The following is a 9789-nucleotide window of genomic DNA, read 5'->3' as shown; positions in this document are numbered from 1 at the left end:
AGAGTTGCAAAGTTCAAAAACCAAGATATTTCACTGAATCAGTTTATCATGCTATCGAAGGTTTTGAAATCCTTACATCTCAACTTGCCATACCACATATCCTAAAAAAAGTTGAGTTTGATGGTTTTTAAAATACAGCTAATTTTAGTGAACATTGTTTAGAAAAACACTAGGATTACAAAAAATATTCAGGAGTAGTAAAGTGTTCCTGTGTCCCTCACACCTAGTTTCCACTTTTTTTGAGTGTCTTATATCAGTATGTCACAATTAAGGAACCAGAACTAAGTCATTATCATCCTTTAAGTCCTTACACATCAGATTTCTTTACTTTTTAACCCAATATTTTTTTTTCTGTTCCATTTAAGATATCACACCATGTTTAGTCAATAGGTCTCTTAGCTTTCTTTAGCTGGGGCAATTTCTCATTCTTTTCTTATTTTGCGTGACTTAATTTGTTTGGGGGAGTGCTGGTCATGGATTTTTAAGAGTGCCTCTCAGCTGGTATTTTTCTGATACTCTATCATGAAAAGGCTATGTGGTTTGGCAAGTCAGACCAGTCAGACCACAGTGATAGTTATATTTTCATTGTATCACATCTAAGGGTATATCACTGACATGACTCTTCACTATTGTTGTCTTTCTAGATGATCTAGCTGAGGTAGTGTTGGCAAGTTTTCTTCAAAGTAAAGTTACTCCTTTCCCCCCTTTGAATATAGTATTCTTTGAAATGAAGTCACTATGGCATCCCACAATTATGCAGTGAGAATTTAATCCTTCCTTGAGGATTAGTGACACATTATTTGGAATTCTTCTGAGAAATTTGTCTATCATCTCCTATTTATTTAGGCATGAATCCACTTTTTATATCAATGTAGACTCATGAATCTTTACTTTATACATTGAGTTATAATCCAACCAAAATATTGTTGCTTAATTTATTCTAAATTCATCTTTAATGGGCTAGTTCATCTGGCTTTTGAATCCCATTTGAAATTCTCCCACATTTTTGTGCATATTCATGTGTGGCATGCAGTGTGCTAAATATATTGAGTGTGTTTTGAGCTCTTCCTGTTTCTAGTACTAAATATTCTACAGTATAATATCACATATATTCTTCCCTGGTCCTAGAATAAGTCATTTCCCAATGAATTCCTTTTATCAAAGTATGATATTAGAAATAAATTAACAGGGTCCTTGCTATACATGTTTTTACCAACAGAATGCTATTGTGTCTAGTCCCTGTCAGCTGATAGAGAAAGAAGATATATGTCAGTATACTAATCCACCTTTATAGATGTGTCTATGAACATTTCTGTATGTATCCATCTGTTTTAACCAACTTTTTTTCTACTGTGAACAAAGGACCTGACAAGAACTATTCAAGGAGGAAAAGTTTATTTGGAAGCTCATGGTTTCAGGAGTCTGAGTCCATTGACAGAGATCTGCATTGCTCTGGGCCTGACAGGAAGCAGAACATCATAATGAAAAACTGCAGTGGAGGAAAGCAACTAAGGTCATGGCCAGAGAGAGGGAGAGGGAGAGGGAGAGAGAGAGAGAGAGAGAGAGAGAGAGAGAGAGAGAGAGGGAGCACTTCATTCACCATGAACAAATTATATACCTCAAAGCCATGCCCCCCAATACTCACCTCCTACAACCACTCTCTAACCGTCTACAGTTCCACCCAGTTAATTCCTATCAGGGAATTAACACACTGATTAGGTTAAGGGTCTCATAACCCAATCATTTCAGCTCTAAACTTTCTTGCATTGTCTCACACATGAGCTTTTGGGAACACCTAATATCTAAAATAAAATACTTAATCTGTATTAAGCTGACCATGAATTAATACTGAGGTCTCCTCTCCAATCCATTACTACAGGAATCATTTTAAACTACTCCTCTTGATTATGTATAAATGTCAAACAGGACAGTGAGAAACTTGGGACTTACCATTTGATACCCATTTAATCAATTATTAAATTCTGGTACACACACATATATAGCAGTATAAGAATTGTTAGCCCAGCTCCATACAACTGTATCCACTTTATCATAGTACAGTATATAGAACTTTATCAACCTGAAAGCAATGCATATTTTCAGCTTCTTCTGAATTCTTTCTGATGAACCATTCAACTAACTTAGTTTAGTACAATTTACAAATCCCAAATTATTGAAGTAATTTTGTATATTTGTAATTAAATTAGATTGTTTAATCATTTAGAATACCCACCTGTGATCCATCAACTTCCAAAATGTTTTTTTTTTTTTTTTTTTTTTTTTTAATGTTCACACTTAAGCTTCACTCTTTGTTACATACAATTATTTGGGGATTGACAATTACATAGTCTCAGCCATCAGACTTTACAGAATCCTACACAATAGCTTCACCAGCATTAAAAAAAAAAAATCCTGTTCTTCACCTCTTCATCTAACCTCTCTCCTGAAACTTTGATGGCTACTGATCTTCTTCTTCTGGTTTGTTAGAGTATTAATGACATAGATTGCATAGATATGGTGTACAATGTGATTAAGTCAATCTATTAACAATGGACATCATCTCATATACTTGCGATTTGTTTGGTTTAGTGAGAATATTTTAGAATACTCTCCTAGTAGTTTTAAAGTACATAATATATTATTATCAGTTATGGTTGGCATGTTATAATAATAGACCTCTAAAACGTATTAATTCTAACTGCAATTGTGTGTCCTTTTCTATAAGCATCTATATGCCAGTGTTTGTGTAGACACTTATCTTCTCTCAACCTCATCCAACTACTGACTGCTTCTGTGAGAGTAACTTTTTCTACAGATATTTGAGTTTAATCACTATTGTCTTTCTGTGGCTGTTTTATTACAATTAGCATATATCTTCAGACTCACCTATGATATAAATGACAATATTTTTTTTCTTTACAAAGGTTAGATAGTCTGAAAGTGTGTGTATCTGTATGTGCATATATATTTTTATTTTTGTTTATTCATACATGAATGCATACTTAGTGTTAATTACTTATCTGTATGTAGTATTATGAACAATGCTACAAGGAACATGAATTTTTCAGATATCTCATTGATATACTGATTTTAATTCTTTCAGATATATACATAGAAGTGGATTCCTAGATCATAGAGTATTTCTACTTTTAATTGTTAGGAAACCTCCATACTGTTTTTCATGTCTTCATTAATTTTAATTTTAAATAAATGTTTAAATGTATATGTATAAATACAATCCATATATATATTAATATATATAAACACTCATATTACATTCTCATCAATATTTGTTAACATTTGACATTCTGTCTTAGCATCAAAGGTTAAAAACAAAAATCTTCTACTTTGCCTATACAATCCTGTACTAAGTCTTTCCCTGACACTTGGCAACTATTTATATTGTAGCTTCTCTGTAATTTTTTCAGAATGTTGTATAACTAGAATCATATAATATGAATCCTTTTAAAAGTTACTTTTTAAAATAAGTATGAATTTAGGACTCATCCATCCTCTTCATTTTTTGATAGTATGTATGTATCACTGAGTAATAATCCATTATAAGGATGTATCTCCCTTTGTGTGTATCAGCTATTAAAGAAAATCATTGTTGCTATTTTTTTGTGATCATGAATGAAGTTTCTGTAAGCATCTATATGCCAGTGTTTGTGTAGACATTTATTTTAAAATCACTTACATAAATAAATATGTAAATATTTTGGATATTGTTTTTGTCAGTTTTTTTTTTTCTGCTGTGACCAAAAAAACTGACACGAACAATTAGAGGAGAAAAAGTTTATCTGGAGCCTCACTATTTTAGAGGCCTCAGTCTATAGCAGACTCCATTGTTCCATGCAGAAGGGGAGAGTGTGGTGGAGGAAGGCATCTGGGAACATGGTACTAAGAAGCAGAGAGAGTCACCTCCCTCACCTCAGGCAAAATATAAATCCAGACATGTCCCCAAATGGCCCACCTCCTCCAGCCACAATTTATCAGCCTATAATTATCACCAAGTTAATTTCTATCAGGGGATTAGTGTGCTGATTAGGTTAAAGCTGTCATAACCCAATCATTTTCACCTGTAAACTTTCTTGCATTGTTTTACACTGAGCTTTTGGGAGACATTTAATATACAATCCATAACAGGCACTAATATGATTGTATGGTAAGAGTATGAATACCTGTGTAAGAAACTGTCAAATTGTATTCCAAAATGGTTGTTATCATTTTATATTATCTCAAGCAATGAATGAGGGTTCTTTACATTCTGGATACAAAACCCACTAGACATAAAAATTGCCAATATGTTTCCCAGCATGACTTGACTTTTAACCTCTTAACATTGTCTTTCAGAGAGGACACATTTTTAATTTAAACTTTTCTTTCTTTCTTTCTTTCTTTCTTTCTTTCTTTCTTTCTTTCTTTCTTTCTTTCTTTCTTTCATGCATTCCTTTGTATTATATATTTAAACACTCACCATCAAAATCATGTCCAATTTTTTATTATTTTTCTTCCAGTGTTTAGTTTTTGTATTTTACATTTATGCCAATATCTTAATCCATTTGGGTTGCTATTAAAAAAACTGTCTTAGATGGATATCTTATACAACAAACATTTATTTCTCCCAATTCTGGTGGAATGTCCAAGATTAAGGCATAAGCAGATTTATGATGTGATGAAACTCATCTCCTGGTTTACATAAATACTTTTGAATTTCAGGAGTTTTGTTTTTGATTTTGACTAAGTCATTGCGATTTTATAAGTAGATAGTCATGCCTTCTACAAATAAAGCTAATTTCATAGTTTATTTTCAAATTAGCTTGTATTTTACTTTCTTTTCTTGTCTTATAGCTCTGGCTAGAATTTTCAGTACAATGTTAAAAATAATTGAAAGGGCATCATATTCTTGTTCCATATCATAGGATTAAAATTTCTCATTTCTCATTGTAACTATGATTGCTATAAGCTTTGTGTGGGTAGATGCCCTTTACCAATTTGCAGATATTCGCTTCCATTTCTCATTTTCAGAAAGATATTTGTTACCTCAACTAATTAGTTTTATTTTTGTCAACAATTTATGCATCAACTTACATGAGTTTTATTTAATTTCATTTATTAGAAAAATTACTCTAATTTAATTTCTAATTTTGAGCCAGCTATACAAACCTGGAATAAATTCTAGGAGACATGGCATAAAATTATACAAAGTTGAAAACAGTATGTTAATCTGTATTTGGGGTTTTGCATATATATTTATGGGAGACGATAACCTTGCATAACAAATATAGTATGGTAATTATTTCTGTAAACAGTTCTCTTTTAATGAAATTAATATTAAGAAGAAAATACGTATTTTCCCCTCATTTACTGCCTCTGTTGTTATGTTGATTCTAATTTCTAACCTGAATTGTTTTTTCTTTTTGAATATTTTTTAGCTTTTATTAAAAAAATCTATGTGAGCATTTATTTCTTTAAATTGTCTTTATTAGTATATTGGAACCATATATAATAATGGGTTCATGTGACATATTAATATGTGCATGTAATATCATTTGATTGATTTCAATTCCTAGTACTTCCCCTTTCCCTCATTTCTTCCCATCCTGTTTTACCTTTCTTGTAGGGTCCATTTGATAGCAGTGAATTCCATGTTTTTTGGAAGCCTTTGTCTAAATTTTTGAAGGAAGACACAATATATAAAATTTTAGAGTATTTTGTTTAATTATTCTTTGAAAATTTAAATATTTTATTCTGCATAGTTTGTTGAAGTAATTTATTTGGTATTTTTTTTTACTTGATTTTCTTTGAATTTCTTAATTTGTGGTTTGATGTCAGTCAGCAATTTTGTAAAATTCTCAGTCATTATTACTTCAAATTACTTCAAATGTTTCTCATCATCTATTCCTGCCTCTCATTTTGCTATTCTGGGTCGCTTTATTTTACACATTTTAAAATTCTCTCAGATGCTCTTCCTTGTTTTTATACTTCTTTCTTTGCATTCATTTTGGGAAGTTTTATTGCCATAATCTCAATCTCACAGAGTTTTTCCTTGTCTATGCCCAGTATAATTCTAAGCACATTAAAATTTTTTTTATTTATATCAATATTTTTTATTTATTTATTTTTTTTAAATTTCAGGCATTTCTTTTTATTTCTTTCTTAGAGTTTGCACCCCTTTGTTTATCCTACTGTCTCTTCTTGGATGCTTTGCATTTCAAATGTTAGTCCTTAATTTAGTAATCATTTGAGTATTAATTTTATTGATAATTTTGACATCTGTATAATTGAAGTAATGACTTTCAATTGCTTTACATGTGAGAGCTACAACCCCATGTAATGTCATTTATATGATAAACATATTGAGATCAAATTTGCATAACATAAATTTTACCCTTTTAAAATGTAAATTATTTCTATTTCTTGCTTTATTAATGTTTGTACAACCATCATGATGATTTATTTTTAGACTATTTTCATCATCCCAGGCTGAGATTATACACTCAGTAACATGCATTCCACAGTTTTCTTCTTTATTAGGTACTGACAACCATTGATTTGTTTGTTGTAACTGTGCGTTTCTTTATTCTGGACATTTTATGTAAAAAAAAAAATTGTGAAATATGGTATCTTTTAAGACTGGTTTATTTCACTTAGTGTAATTTTTTCCAAATTTATCCTGCATGCTACAGTAATTTATCAACATTTCATTCCTTTCATTGCTAAATAATATTCTACACTGTGGATATACCACATTCATTAACAAATTCATTTTTGGTTTCATTTCAGTCACAAATTTTGTAAAGTTATCTGTCATTATTACTTTGAAGTTTAAATATTTTTAATGATCAATGATGAATGATTTGGGTTGTTGTTATTTCTTTACCACTATGAATAATAATGGATATAATGATGATACAAGCTTTTGCATAGACATATTTTCATGGTTCTTGAATGCTTATCTAAAAGTAAACATATGATAGGCTTTTGCTTAAAACTCAAGAAACCACAAACTGTTTCCAAAACACTGTACCATTTTAAAATTCTACCTGCAAAATGTGTGTTATAATTTATCTGCATTCTTGCAAACACTTATTCTAATACACCTTTCTTTATTTAAGCTATGCAAGTTGGTATGAAGTGATATATTTTGATTTGAATTTTTCTGTTTATTAATGATATTGAACATATTTGCTTAAGCTTCTTGACCATTCATTCTTTAGAGAATTGCCTAGTCAATTCCAATGTCTGTTTTGAAGTGGGTTATTTTTCCCTTATTTTGTGAGTTGAAATATGTTTTTATATATTCTATCTACAGTTCCCTTTACCAGACAGATAATTCCCATATATTTTCTCTAATTATGTAAATTATATTTCATATTGATGATGGTGTCTTTTGAAAAACTAGTCTATTTAATTTGATGTAGTCCAATTTATCTGTTTTATCTTTTTTTTATTTCCATTTATTGTCATATCCTAGAAGCCATTACCTAACTCAAGATCACAAAGGTTTACTGCAATGTTATCTTCTAAGAGATTTAAACTTTATTATTTAAGGTTAGATCTATCATCCAGTTTTAGCTCCTTTTTATATTTGATATAAGGTAAGGAAACCATCTTTATTTGTTCTATGCAGATAACTGGTCATTTCATTAGTTGAAAAGAAAATTCTTTCCTCATTTTATTTATTGAATCTTTTGCCAAAAACCAAGTAGCTAAAAATGTTGGATTTTGTTTATTTAAGCATTTTCAATTATAATCTGTTCATCTTCTCTGCCCCATTACTTATGTAGGCATGTGCTATATTTAATATTTATGTATTATTTAATTTCTACTAAAAATAATTTTTGATTTTCCAATAAATTAATTGTCTTACCAGGTGCAATGGTGCACGCCTTTAATACCAGTGGTTTAGGAGACTGAGACATGAGGATTGGAAATTCATAGCCAGTTTCAGCAACCTTGGGAGCCCTAAGTAATTTAGCAAGATCCATTCTCAAAAAAAAAAAAAAAAATGTGTTTGGATGTTGCTCAGTGGTTAAGAGCTCCTGGATTCAATCCCTGGTACAAAAAAAAAAAAAAAAAAAAAAAAAAAAAAAACAGAACAAAACAAAAAACCTTAAGAAAATAGACTTTATGGTTTAATACTTTTAAATATATTGAGCCTTGGTTTTTGGCTTACCATACAGTGTTTCTCGACGGTTTGTGTGCACTTAAAAATAATGTCTTCTGATACTGGATGAAACAGTCTGTAGATGTCTGTTAGGTCTAGTTTGCTTTTGGGTGTTATTTATGTCTATTAGTTCCTGGTTCATCTTTTGTGAAGTGTTTTTTCATTTATAACTGAAGGCAGTATCTGAAAATATGCAATTATTATTTTTAATTGTCTATTTTTTTCTAATACACCTTTTCTTTTTTGATCTCAAGTCTTTGTTGTAAGCGATATACATATCTTAAATACCTATGTCTTCTGAACAGATTGACACTCTAATAATAATAAAATGCTATTATGTATATCCATTAAAATATTTTTACAGTCTGTATTGTCTGATATCACTTAAGCATTTTAGTTCTTTATGGTTGTTACTGTTTAGTCTGTATTTTTAAATCATTTAATTTCAATCTGTAACTTTGACTCTAGACAATATATAGATTTTTTAAAATGCAATGTGATCTGAAAATTTATTAGAATTTGTAATCCAAAGGCCATGTAAGGACACAGATAAAAAACATTTTTCCCCTGCAAGCTATCAATAGAATTCTTACAAGAAACCCACAAAGCCAGCAATTTGATCTTGAACTTTCAGTTCCCAGAACAGTGAAAAAATATGTTTCTGTTATTTAATTCACCCCACCCACTCTGTATTATTCTGTTGTGACAGAATTAGCAGACTAATACAATGATAATAATGATATTGCCATGATGAACAACAATTTTCTTAAATTTTGCAAGTGATTCTGATTAAGTTCTGGGAATACAATTTCTGAGGTGACATTTAAAGTTTACATGCATTTTAAGTTTTATTCAGATAAGGAAATTATCATTTTGCCAATTGTAACTCTTCACTGAGAAACATATTTCAGTATTTATTGCATTATGTCTCCCATGCCCTCCATATAAATTGTAATCTCTCAAAAATTTCACTATCTTACCCTTTTATACCTAATTTTATAGAAATCACTATGGATTTGAGTTAAAGATTATATTTGGTTTTTCATTTTTTAATAAAAGGAATGATTTATTCCTTGTCTCTTTTGTTCCTGATTAGACTTGTCACAAATTCATCTGTTATTAGATTTTATAAAGGTTCAAAAATTTATGTTCACTGATTTTTAAATTTGATGTTTTTTTTATTTTATGATTTCTGCCCATTTTATGAAAATGGTTTGTTTTGTTGCCATGTTTTCATCTTAGTATACTGTTTTGCTCATTTCCAATTATGAGAAAATTGCAGATTTCTGATAAATACCTGTAAAATACAAATTTCTTCTTGCATAATTTTAGCTGCTTCCTGAATAAAATACTTCATTTAAAAATGTTTAAATAAATTATAAATGAATAAATATTTACAAATCAGTAATTTAGTGCTAATTTACCATTCACTAATGATTATTTTTGCATTTTTTGGTTGAGTAATCAACTGCTGTGTAATATGCACCAACTCTTACATTCGTATTTATACATGCATGCATGCACATAATACTCATGGATTTCATTTGTGTGTACTTTTGATAGAAATATCAAATATTAATTATTAAGAAGTTGTGTAATCTTTTTTAATTTTTCTAGAT

This window comes from Marmota flaviventris, chromosome 4, assembly GCF_047511675.1.
Source record: "Marmota flaviventris isolate mMarFla1 chromosome 4, mMarFla1.hap1, whole genome shotgun sequence".
NCBI lineage: Eukaryota > Metazoa > Chordata > Mammalia > Rodentia > Sciuridae > Marmota > Marmota flaviventris.
This window is presented reverse-complemented; position numbering follows the sequence as displayed.